The sequence below is a fragment of the Camponotus floridanus genome, unplaced genomic scaffold (assembly GCF_003227725.1).
Source record: "Camponotus floridanus strain SB8 unplaced genomic scaffold, Cflo_v7.5 scaffold72, whole genome shotgun sequence".
In the NCBI taxonomy this organism is placed as follows: Eukaryota; Metazoa; Arthropoda; class Insecta; order Hymenoptera; family Formicidae; genus Camponotus; species Camponotus floridanus.
The window spans coordinates 1,053,633-1,067,271 of NW_020229841.1; the positions used below are offsets into that span (position 1 = coordinate 1,053,633).

Here is a 13,639-nt window from a genome sequence, read left to right on the forward strand (position 1 = left end):
GACCAAACGGTGGAGGTCTCTCTCTCTTTCTCTCTCTCAGCACGGTTTAGTTTATCGACCGAACATTGACGATCGGATATCGCGACGTGGCCGCCATGCGGGTGACGAAACGACGCGCGTCCGTCCGTCCGTCCGTCCGTCCGCCGCGAGTCTCGTATTTTCGAGCGCCGGGTATAAACGGTATCGGCCATCATTTCCGACATCCGTATCTAATAATATCGGAGTAAAATCTCCTCGGGGAAGGAGGGGGGCGGGGGCGCACGAGGCGACGAAATAACGACGGGGGGAAAAAAAAACGCAACGTGGTTTTTGACCGATATATAATCGGATTCCGTTCCTCCTCTGGCCATTGAGGTACGCTAATGGCCCTCGCGTAGTTCGGTCACGCTACGCTACGGCGCGCCATAGTGCGCCGCGGAGACTTCCGGCCCGCCACAGGAAGCGAGACACACGTGTTCGGGCGTGTGTGTTCCCATAATACGATCCGTCGTTCCCCCCCCTCCCTCCTTCCGCCCCGCTCCTCTCCTCCTCTCCCGTCCCCCCTCCCTCCCCGCCGCTCTTTCTCGTCTTCCCGCCGCGCCGGTTCTCGCTCTACAGCGCGCTCCACATTCAATGGCCCTCCTCTCCCTCGGGAGAAGGAAAGAGGGTGCGGAGGGGGGAGGGGACGGGAGAAAAAAATGAGCGAGCGTGTCGTAAATATGTGATATTATACACGTCGTTTCGTTCGTTCGTTCGTTCGTTCGTTCGTTCATCGAAACGTGCACGAGGATAAGTGGAACGAAGCGACGAACGAGGGAAAAGATCCGCCATCGCTAGCAAGATATAGCATCGGGATGAGTACGTATGTCACAATCCTCATTATCTCTTCGCATCTCCATCTCAACGGCTTCCTTAATCACGCTTCTTTCGCTGACAATGCGTGCGAAGGAGAGAGAAGGACGGGGAGAAGATCTGCGCGGGCGAAAGTTTTGTTTACGAACTGACACTCGATGAACTGTCAAAAAAAATATATATATATATAGACGCGTTGCAATTTCTTTCGTTCTTGGAATTGTATGTGCCACGTGTGTAAAAGATAGTAAATACTATTGCGAGGATAGAAATTAACGCACGTTTTGTAACCCCTCTTGATTTATCAAACGTCAAGATCTTTGCGAGGTGACAGCTGCCGCTCGCGGTGCGAAATGAGCGATAGAAGAGGAATCGATCGCGATAGAGGAAAGAAGGATGGGGCGGGGGGGAGAGAAGAAGTATCGAGCGAAATTCAATTCGATCTTTTTACGCGCGTCATTTTTAAGAATGGATGTCGAGCGATACTGTAATATCTCGGTGCACATTTGCAAGCGAGAATTCCACGCTCGCAACGTGGCGACTCAGCGGTGTTTTTCTTATCGCGCTCATCGCATTCCTGAATATCATTGCCGTGCATTTTTTCGCTCCGCGTAACTACTACCTTTCTCTCTCTCTCTCTCTCTCTCTCACACACACACACACGCACGCACGCACGCACACATTCGCTCCGTCTTTGCGCGGGAATCGAAACCGGTGTGATTTCTGACGAGGCCAGTACTCGGAGAGTGCTGCGAAAAAAAATAATCTTGGCATTTACTTCTCCGTGTTTATCCGTAAGATAATTTTATCTCCTTCTTTTCCGCGGAAATTCAACTCGCTGACGCATTACGGGCGGTTTCAAAAAATATAATTATCTCGTCTCTTTTTGTCGCGCTTGGCAGCGTAAAACGAGCGCTCTCTTTCTCTCTCTCTTTCTCTTTTTCTCCTGCTGCTTCTTTTTTTTATCTCGCGATAAAATTGCTTAAAAACTCATCTCGATCGTATGTCGGACTCATTAGCATTACTCGCAGCCGTGAGTGTAGTTCCATTCGTCGAATTCCATTTAATTCCCGTAATTGGAAACGAGTCGCGACTCCCTTTAACGAGTGGGAGCAAACACGTGACTCGCAAGAGCCCTTTGTTTCGCGTAAAGTCTCTCTTCCACGAGCCTTATTACCTCGGACGTTCGTTCTCGCCTCCTTCGTTCGTAAAGCTCCGAGCCCGCGCGTCGAGATCCTCCAGATTCTTATGCGTATGTTGTATTATGGTTAGGTGGGCCGGGATCTCTCTCTCTCTCTCTCTCTTTTTCTCTCTCTTTCTTTCTTGCCCCCTCTCGCTCGCTGCCGAGCCGTGAATGCGAACTGTAGGAGGCTGAGTTAAGGACAGGTACCAGTGGAATGCCGTCTTCGAACCGACCGCCTGAGAGTCTCGACCTCCGTGTGTTCCTCTCCTCGATGCAATCCAAACACTTTCGTAGCGAGCCGCGCGCGAGCGCGCACCGTCTCGGACCTTTATGAATAACAACAAAGCGGAAGAGGCGTTGCTTCGCGAAAATCGAGCTCGATGTGAAAGGAGCGACGATTGCGCTTTGATAAAATAACTTTGAGGATTCGCATACTTGTCGCATACTTTTCCGCGGGAATTTACGAAGGGAAACTATATATCGCGCGGAATAATTTATATTAATATTAACATTAAAAGAGGGAGCTTTAATATGTAATAAATAATTTTGTTATCTAGAAATTTTTCAATAGAGTACGAATTTTCATCAAAATATTTGTCTCTCTACGACATAAATATTTTGTTCGTCTACTAAAAATACAAGATATTAATTTGCGAATTATGTATTTATCGCAAGCTTCGATTGAATACTCTTGCAGCGATATTGAAATTTTATTTATGATCGATATCGATCTATTCTCTTATATTTTTAAAAAACTGTACCTTTTTGTAAATTATCTCGAGTGTTTTTATAAATACAAATCAATTTTTCTCGCATACTTTTCCAAGAGAATATCGCACGGAATAATTTGTATTAATATTAACATTAAAAGAAAAAGCTTTAAAATGTAATGAATAATTTTATTATTTAAAAATAGAGCACGATAGAGCACGAATTTTCATCAAAATATTTGTCTCTACGATATAAATATTTTGTTCGTCTACTAAAAATACAAGATTAATTTGCGAATTGTCTTCTATCGCAAGCTTCGATTAAATACTCTTGCAGCGATACCGAAATTTTATTTATAATCGATATCGATCTATTCCCTTGTATCTTTGAAAACCCTTTGTATTTCTTTGTAAATTATCTCGAATATATTTTTTCGGGTGTAAATATAAATCAAATTACATCTTCGATCGAGTACTTACGAGCTATTGAAAATGGTACTTTTTACATCAAATTCATACTCGAGTGTCCTTATAAATACGAATTAATTTTTCTCGCATACCTTTGCGCAAGCTTCGACGACGCTCTTGTTGGCAATAAAATCTCGCGCGAGTAAAGTATCTTTTTCTGCTTATTTTCCATTTTTTTTTTAGACATATATGTATGTGGGAACGCAATTGTGTGCAGCGCGTACTCTCGCGAAACCCGCTCATTTACCGGGCGAATTACCAAACGCGAGAGAGAATAAAGGGGACCGCGTTATATAGGTGCGCGCACACGTATCGTTTCGGGGCCACACGGTCCCGGTGCCTTGTTTACGTCGTCGTACAGAAGGGCCCCCGGGGTCCGGAGGCGCGAGGGGCCCGGGCAGCGTGAGAGCGGGCGCCTTCGCCGCGGAGCATTTAGCGCAGTGGGCGCTCCTCGCTGCCCCCTCCCCTCCTCCCGCTTCCTCGTCTCTCCCCTCGCTTCGTCTCACCCCCGTCTCTCGGGTTCTCTCTCCTCCCATCTCTCCCAGAGGTCTCTTTCCCTTTCTCTTTCTCTCTCTTTCTCTCGCCACCATCGTCGCTCTCTCGTTCCCGAGTAATTTATCGCGCGGCGAATTCTATTTTTTTTCCCGCCCTTTATATTTCATATTTCGTCCCATTGTGCTCTTTCTAACGATAAATCGTCACGTTCTGCAGAAATGTATTAAAAACGTCGTCGCTTGTGTCCATTCCGTTTACGTCGTGGAAGGATGTTGTAGGATGCATCGTTGAATAAGTGTAGAAACGATGATTGAAGGTATTTGAAAATTGGAAAAATTTCTTTCGTTTCCAAAAGAGGGATCCTTTTAGCATCGATGATTATCGGCTGCCCGATATATGCGGAGCCCGGCGCCCGCGTCAAACGCGCGAGAGCAAGGATCCCGCGGCGACGAGGAGGATTCGCGTTGCGCGAATCATCACAAAGCGCGGTGTTCTTAGGGGAACCGCGTCCCCGAATACTCAATAAACATCACATATGAACGTACACACGCACACGCACAGACATATAGAAGAACGTCGTTTCCTCTCCGTCTTCTTCCTCGGTCGCTCCTTCTTTAGCGAGGGCAACGAGGCCGGTGCCTCCGGTGCCGTGCATGTGCATTCGACGAGGACGGACGAGGAGCGTCTGAGCGGCCTGGGGCCGCCATGACAGAGCGGAATGCATGAGAACGCGGAGCTACTGACCCTCTCCCCCTCCTGTCCTCCGCGTATGTCTCGTTCTCTCATATCCCATAACCCCTCGAAGATCCCTTTCGCCCTTTTCCCCCTATCTTGGTCTCTCTCTCTTTTCTTCGTCTCGCGCTTACGCGTCGCCGGTGGTGAGTTTGTCTCTTTCTTTCTCTCTCTCTCTCTCTCTCTCTCTCTCTCTCTCTCTTTAATCTCCATATCAATCTCGCTCGCCGAAACCGCGCGCCCGGACTTTTAATCGCACCGATTCAGAGTTATCCCGGACAGTGCTCGTCCCTTCGGCTTATCCCACGTTCGCGTCGCGATACGTCTTTTGACGCGCGTCTTATTCTTCCCCTCCCTCTCCCTCTCACCCTCCGTATCGTTAATTCGGCCGAGCGCGCACATAATTGACTCGTACGGGCCGTAATCGCGCGAGCGCCCGTCGTCGTCGGAGATAAGGAAGGAGATAGATCGGGGTGCGAGATGTTTCTTCTGCTCCTCGCATACAACCGCAGCCAAATTTTTTCTTCGAAAATTGCCCGTGATCGCTACAATTTATATTAATAACAATACTCGTATTATTTGCGAGAACAATGTATTTAAACTGTCTAAAAATCTAATCAATTTTATGTCAATTATATTAATTAGAGATTTTTTAAAAAATCTTGAATTAGAATTTAAATTTAAAAATAAGAATAAAAATATAAATTTAAAATTCTCAAATTAAAATTTAAGTTAGAAGAGAAAATCTAATTAATCAATTTTTTCAATTTTATGTCAATTATATTAATCGGAGATTTTCAAAAAAAATCTTGAATAAAAATTAAAATTTAAAGATAAGAATAAAAACTTAAATTTAAAAATCTCGAATTAAAATTTAAATTAGAAGAGAAAATCTAATTAATCAATTTTTTCAATTTTATGTCAATTATATTAATCGGAGATTTTCAAAAAAATCTTGAATAAAAATTAAAATTTAAAGATAAGAATAAAAACTTAAATTTAAAAATCTCGAATTAAAATTTAAATTAGAAGAAACATTGACGGGAAACATAACACCACATGTATGCAATTGTGTATACGGCGGTAGTGGTTGTGTGCCAACTGTGTGTCCCGATAATAAATTCGCGAGCCGCGCCAAGTGAGTTTCACGCGGAGGAAAATGCGTTTCGCAGGAAGGTGTTCGAAGGTTGTCAGAGGAGATTCCGCGAATATCCCTCGAGATGTTATTCTACAAAATCGATCCGACTGGAGGCCGGGACAGACTCCGAGACTCGCTACGGCTAATAAACGACGACGGCTCCTCGCGACGCGATGCTTTGCGACGCGACGAATACGCGGCCACAGGTAAACAGGTGCACACACAGTCCACATTTTCTGTCGGTAGTCGTCGTCGTCGTGTGCCAATCGGTCACATAACGGTCGCACGGTCGTAACACGACCGTCGCGCGCCGCCGCCGCCGATATGACGTCAGGAGATCGACGACCGGGTGTCCACGTCGCCGCGACGGTCATTCATACGACTCCGCCGATGGAGGCCCGCGCGTTGGAATCCGAGGCGAGGAATGTGACAGGAAATAGTCGCATGCTCGTTGGTCAACGCGCGGAAAAAAAAGGATCCATATTGACTTACGTTGCCGAATTCTCGACTTCCATTCTCTCGATCCTGACAAAGTTACGGATGCTCTCGAGCTTTCCGATAGATAAAGCGAGTTGCATTTTTTTTACGCTTGTTCTGTATATTATTTATTATATATTTTATTAATTATTTAATAAAATGTTATATATGTATTTTTATAAATATATTTTATATGTGTATTATTAAAAATGTATGATAAATACAGGGTGTCCCAGATTTGTCGAATTAACCGTTAATAGATTCCTGAGATCGTTTAGAGACGAAAATTCTAATATCGAAATATTGAGAAAGACTTCATAAAAATGTTCAAACTTCTGACTACCGTCGAAGACACAATCGCGCTTACTGCAGAATCCTATTTTTTTATATTGATTTCTCTATCGATATCGATATTATTGCGCCAAAAAACGTAAGGCGATTGGTAAATCTTTAATCTTTTGTAGCGCCGAAACTACATCTTCCTCAACATTTTGGTATTAAGATTTTCGTTTCCAAATCATCTCAGGAATCTGCCATTAACGGCTGATTCGTTAAGTCTGGGACACCCTGTATATATTATATGTATATTTTGTTTTTGCTCATTTTTCTCGAAATGACGAGGCTAAACATTGGGACTTTGACGATTCGACGAAGTCGATCAGCGCACGCGCGATGACATTTCTCCGAAATCGATCGTTGTTTACACGAACGTCGCTCCTGTCATTATTGCCTCGCGCCGCGCGCGATGCCCGTAATCGAATCAAAAGACTCTCGTTAATCGCGCGTAACGGCTACATACGTATCGGTAATGGAGACGAAGGAGAGGGAAGAGAGAAAGAGAGAGAGGAAAGAGCGACGAGGAGAGTTGCAATAAAGTCCCGAGCGCGACTTAATATACCGCGGCGACGGCTCCGCTCCTCTCGTTGGGTCGTTGACTCTATGTGTTTCTTCTTTCTTCGAATCCTGGGGGCCCCCACAGTCTTCTCGTACCAGATCCTCTATGCCTGCTCCTCCTCGCACACACTCCCCGACTAAATCCGTCCCTGCACCAGCACCCTCCCACCCCCTCCTCTCTCTCTCTCCTTCTTTCTCTGTTCTTCCCGCGTCATACCTTTCTACGTCTCGCTCTTCCCCCCTCGTCGTTTTTCTGTCGACATGCACGCGGATACTTCTTCGTTCCTGCTAGACGGTAAACAACGCGCCACGCCATTCCTACTTCTCCCATTCATATCTCTCCCGCGAGCGTCTCTCCCGAATTATTAAGATGCCGCCGCGTCCTCAGGAGCGTAGAGCGAGTTGAACGATAGCGACCATAAACTTGTGATTATTATTATTTTTTTTTCTAATCACGAACGCGAGGATCTTGAAACCTGACGCCGATCTTCAATTCAATTTACACGACTTGACGCGTCTACTCTTGCACTCGATGGAAAGTAATTGAAGCTCTTGCGTATCTTGAGGCATCGAAGAGAAATTTTAATTGCCATGAAGAGGAAATTCTCGAGAGATACCGAGGTGTGAAGCTGCTCTATTATTGAACTGGTCTCTCTCTCTCTCTCTCTCTCTTTCCGCCGCTTAATAATTTATGAAGTACATCGGTGCAGTATTTTGCGTCATCGAAGCTATGAATCACTAATGCCTACACTTGACTCTTTGAACTTGCTGCTTAGATAGAGGACATATCAGCTCAGAGAATGACGCTCGAGACTGTGATGGTATTTTACATATCGCGTACGGGAGCTTATTCAATGACAGATGATTATTCACTCGCGACTGAATATATTTCTACGTATCTGTCGAGAAAGAAATTAACTCGGAGATCCTGACGATTCCCGATGACAAGTTTGATACACGTGTGTATCGTTCCCTCGTGATACAATTTCCAGTAATTTTAATCGAATGTTCCTCTTCATCTAGCGTTGTATCTAGTATTTTTTGGATTTTTTACTCATCTTGCTCGACTCTTCGAAAAAATCTCCCTCGTGAATCGATACTTTTCTGCGATAGCCGCCTCGGGAGGGACCGTTCAACAGGTGCTTCTCGGCCGGACGCCGAGAAGAATACCGCTGCGAGAAGAGGAGGCGCGAGAAAGGACGGGGGGAGGGGGAGGGGGTAAGAGGAGAGATCGATGAAGAAAAAGAAGATGCTAATTGGAGCGAGCTTGTAGCGTCCAACAGCGCGTGTTAACACGACTTCCAGGTATTAAACGTGCTCTCTCTTGCTCTCTCTTCTTGGCCCTCGCGAACGAACGTCGTCCGTAGTAGGTGCTTCCGGCTAGACGCCGGCTTCGTTCAAAAAGAAGCCTTTTGGAACTGGAACTCGCGGCATTCCTGGGATGGGTGATGAGAAGAGGAGGGGAGACGACGCCGAAACGCGTCAGGTATACATACGGTTTGCGCGGAAAAAGCGATGCGAGGGAAGAGATTCTTGTAGAGAAACTGTGAATGACTCCTCATGACGTCTTCTTTGCCTGTTCACTTCCCTTTCTTTTTTCAACTATTCTTTACCCCACTTCTTCTTTCCAATTTTTGACATTTCTCCTTCTAGCGCACACCAGTTAGTTGGATCCTCGACAAATATTTGCACAAATTCGGGGCGACCGCTCGTAAATTAGAGGAAGAGCGAGGAGAGGCTTTGAAATTCGTTAGGGCCCGGTTGGCTCCTGGGCCCCCTGCCATTCATCCATTATCCTTTATACATTCGTTTTTTTTGTTTCTCTTCCAAAGTCTAGACCAAAAATCTCTGGTCCATGTCGGAAAATTGAAATTGCCTCTTCTGTTTCTTTCTTCAGCGAAGCCGTGCTTAAGATTGGCGTCAAACGTGTCGCCTCCGCTCGTGACTCGTCGTCGCACGTTCCCCGAAATTCCCTCGACTCTCTGAATCATCGCGTTGAATCATGATCGCCCTTGGGTCTCCGAGTCAGATTCCGTCGTTAATTGATGGTTGCCGAAGCGGGCCTAATCGGCTTAGATTAGGAGTTAACGAGCGTCGAACAATAAGTGCACCAAGTTTTCGAAATCGACGATTATTTTCGGACGCAATTACTTCCACGCACGCTTCATCCGTCCAAGTCCACAGTTAGAAATCGGTAGATAAACTACCTCTAATAGTAGGAAATGACTCGTTTATGCATTTCGTCATGTCACAGGTTTCGACGTAATTTTATTTATGAATCAGAGAGTTTGATGATAGCGATATCTGTCATTTCCGATCGATGATGATAAAAGTGATAACAGCTTGCAATCGATATTGGACTCTTTTAAACACAAGAGGTACGAAAAGAGAGAGCGAGGTAGGACGCCAAGTGGTCGAAGAAGGAGCGACTTGTACGATGTTGGATCACACAACATCGTCGTAGTTACCCGAGAAAGAAAGAGAGAGAGAGAGACCATTTGAAGAGCGTGCGATGCTGCAAGGGCGAGAGAGAAACCGAGGGCTACGAACGACGCTCAACGGGGATGACGGAGGCGAGCGGAGGGGGAGAGCGGGCGTTGGGGGTGGGGGCAGTGGCGATGTCCTAGCGAAGGTCACGGCCGGGAATGCGGTTTACGTCCGTCGGTCCAAAGTGGCGTGCCGCGTTGCGCAGCTCTCTCTCTCTCTTTCTTTTTCTCTCTCTCTCTCTCTCTGTCTCGCTCTCGCTCCCTTCGCTTTGCTGCCCTCTCGGATACCGCTACTCCCCCCTCGTCCTCCCGCGTCCGCCCGCTCCTCCGGCTTCGTCTCTCTTTCTCTCGCGGGCTCTCGAGCCCGCGGCGCGGCGCAGACTGCAGGAATGCACCAAATGCACCGCGCTGACCGATGCCCGTCCCCGTTCCACCGCTTCCACTTGTTTACTTCGGCCGTTTGCCTCTCCCTGTTCCTTCTCCCTTGCTCCCAGTCTCCGTTTCGCTCTTTCTCTCCTTCGCGGTCCTTGGTTTCTTTTTTCTCCGGTCGGCTACTCCGCCTCCGCGGGCCACTCTCGCATCCTTTACATCGTTCTGCCGCCGCCGCCACTCCCGGGAACGGTCCGTTTCTCTACCACCGTGTGCTGGTGCGCGTCTCTTCTTTCTCCTCCACGCCCTCGTGATACGCACGCACGCATACGCGTGCAGATCGGCACGCAGAAGAAGTACGGTGTCGTTGTGCCGGGGATACATACCGAGTCGTACATCGCGACGCGCGTTCTCGCGCCCTTTTTCTCTCTCTTTCTCTTTCGTCTGAGATGAGTCCACTCTCCATTGGCCTTCTTTGCCGTGTCCTTCGGTCGCACTTCCTTTTACGCCCCGATCCTGGGATAACTCCCGTTCATGGGAACGCGACCCGAGCAATATCGATTGTCGATCGGCATTCCCGATGGTCTTGTCGATGCTGCGATGCCTTGAACGAGGACGATCTCCTTTATTTTAAAGACAATCTCCGTCGCCGACAATTGGAGAGAAGATTCGCAAAATTATTGCGCACCTTTTATATATATTTTTTTTATCAAAGTAACTTTTCAATAGATTTTTATCGCTAATTTAATTTTAATAATTTTCGGTTCCGAAATTTATAAAGTTTAGACAGATTATTATTATTAATATTAAAAATTTCATTTATAGGTATTAAATAGAAAATTTGATTTGAGGACACGTAAGAACTTGCTCTAATTCATGCTTACGAATGATATATAATTTCTCAGATTCTCTCATTAATCGAAATATATTCGAAAATTTAAATTGTTTAATTTGAATTGTTACAACATATACAGACACGCAATCTAAATAACTCACTTTTTATGACTTTTACATCAACTTTTATATAACTTTCAAATAACTTTTATATTAAATTTTTGGGGAAAAATTTTTACTTGCAATTTTTTATTCAGAGATAAACGAAGCTTATCGATAAATGAAGTTTATCAAATTAAGACGGATGCATTATGGAAGCTGCAAAAATTTAGGCAAAGCTCGCGTCGCGCATCGCGCGAAAATGCAACATAAACTGTAATAAGAATCTGGCCGAGCCAGCTGACGCGAAATCACAGGGTGCAGAGACCTCGGTAGAGATTTGACAAACTCTCTTCTCCCTCTCCCTCTCTCCTCTCCCCTTTCGACCTCGTCTCGCACATCCCCGCTCTATTCTCGTCTGTCTCTTTGGCCCTGACCCACCCAAAGGATGCAGTCACCCCGCGTATGGCCGACGGGATGCGCTCGGAGGCGGAGGGGAAAGGGGGGAGGACGGTCTCCGAACCGCGTCCGTAACTAGGATGAAGAGAGACGAATGTTACACGCACACGCACGCACGTACGGTCGAGGGGGGAGGAGTGGGGCAGAAGGAGAGTGTACACGGCTCGCTCGCGTGTGCACGCGTAAAACATGCGTGCTATGCGTGCGAGAAAGAAAAAGAGAGAAAGAAAACGATGCGATGCGCGCGGGGCTACACGGGACGGCGGGCGGGGAGGGGGGAGGACGAGGGGGGACGGGAGCGCGTCGGAGGGGGTGCGTTCCGCAAATCAATACCTAACGCGTTGAATCCCGCGTGTGTACCAGCCGTGCACGACGCACGAAACGTGTCACCCACCGACCCAAACCCCATGGGCGACGTAGCAGCTGCTCACGCGGCTCGACATATGTCGTCGCGCGCCAAATCTTAGATCCCCTCCCCCTCTTTTTTTTTACAATTTGCTTGCGCGGTAAACAATCCTGAGAAAAGCCTCGCGATTTAAATGACCAATTATGCTTTGACACTTAGTATGCGTGAATGAATTAAATGTTTTTTTTTATACGAAAACGTGTAGTCATAGTATATTACGTGTAGTCATAGTATATTAATATTGATGGTTTCATGATTATTTATATTTTATCGATTATATTAATATATAATTGAATATCGGATTTAATTCGGTTGGATGCTCTTGGTGTGCCTGTAGATCCTATTGATTTGTCAACGATTCTTTCTCGATATCGTAGGGAATTGGTAGTGTGCAATAACGATTCCGGTAACGATTCTTCCGCGTCGAGCAAATTTCTAATTTGCTTTCGTAACACGGATCGAGGTCAACAATGACGATGACGATGATGGCGATGGCGACGATGGCCGTAACGAGAACGACGATCTCGGGCATCCGGTATTGTGCCGTATTGCGAACGAAAGATTTACCTTCGCGAAGCAGACGTCATACTGGTCGATACAAATACTCAAACTATACTTTTGCGACAAATAAAAATACGTTTCGACAAATAATAAAAATCGTTTAAATTGTGTTACAAAATTGTTATATAATAATTATATAATTATTATACAACAAATTATATAACAAAATACAAATCTTGCAAGTTGGCATAGTTTTATCTCGATTAGGGATTATAATAAGAGAGAATTTTTATGAGAAAAACAATTTATAAAAATTCCCTCTTATTATAATCGATTAAAGGTACTTGGACGATGCATTGGATTGGACGTGAGAGAAAATTGTGACTCGCAGTCATCTCGATCTTGCGAGTTTTCAGTGCGCGTTCTGCGCCGCATCGTGTAACCGCGCCCTCGACACGACGCGACGCACTCGCCGCTTATCCGATACTCCGATGCCCGCGTACGCGTGTGTGCGTTCGCGGCGGCGACGTCTCTGGCGGAGGCGGTGGTGGGGGAACTTCATTCAGTGCGCCTCTCGCTCGCCGCTACGCGCATGCGCCCGCCGGCTGCGCGTACACACGCTACTCACGCTGCCTCCCCTCCCACTCGCCCGACGGCGGCGGCGACGCGACGCGACGAAGACGATGCGATGCGATGCGATGCGATGCGACGTCCCTCACGCACACACGCGTGGTATCTAGTGTCTCCACGTTTATATACACGAATAAGCGCGAATAATGCAGCAGCGTCTCCGCTCCTGTCTTTCTCCTCGCGTATCCCTTCGCGCGAGCGTATCTATTTATAAAAGAACGCTTCGCGAGAGAGAAAGAGAGAAGGAGGCCAACGAGTGACCGGATCAGCGAAGAGGACCACACACCGTCTCCTGGCACGGTGTCGTGATCACTCTATGCTCGCGCTACTTCGTGTTACTTGGTGCACGAGCAAAATTCGTGAATTTCTTGTTTCCTTCGAGAGTATTTCGATGATAGTCTGCTGTAAACACAGCTGTAATAAGACGCCACGTTGAGGCATTGAAAGCTTTATCGTCAATGCTCTCTAATGAGGAGTGACAATAGTGAAGATGACCTAGAAAGAGAAGGAATTCGATGGATAACGCTTATCTCGGTATAATGACCGTGTTCCTTCCTCGTCTTCCCTCTGCAGAACAAAGTCTCAAGACTCGATGTACATACATGTAGTTAGTAATTTTTATTTTTTTGAAGAATCATTTTGGAAATTCATCCACAGTAATCAATGTTACTTAAATCTGATTAGATATGTTTGAAGTAAATATCAAATTTAATGACGTCGATATCATACTGCAAACTCGAGATTCAAATTAAATTTCCAACTTAACATGTCACGTATCGATGCGATAATCATGAAGGATTTGCAGATAATTTAAACAATATAAGCAATAAAATTCTTGCTTTTTTAGAGCTCTAAAATTATTTTAATATGTAAATAGTTTGCGAATAATGAAAACGATTCATGAAAAATCATGCCATTAAATTATGG

The 13,639-nt window shown here is 46.0% G+C and overlaps 1 protein-coding gene across 6 annotated transcripts in view; it reads left to right on the forward strand.

Moving 5' to 3' along the window:
* LOC105248659 (serine/threonine-protein phosphatase 4 regulatory subunit 1) overlaps nt 1-13,639 on the forward strand; it is a 132,617-nt gene that overhangs the window by 101,111 nt on the left and 17,867 nt on the right. The window contains exon 1 of one of the 6 annotated variants that reach the window (XM_011253578.3): nt 21-837. The exons of the other annotated variants lie outside the window; for them this stretch is intronic. The gene's annotated coding sequence lies outside the window, so the exon portion shown is untranslated. Of the gene's footprint in view, nt 1-20; nt 838-13,639 lie in introns of those variants that run through there. 6 annotated transcript variants of the gene reach the window in all.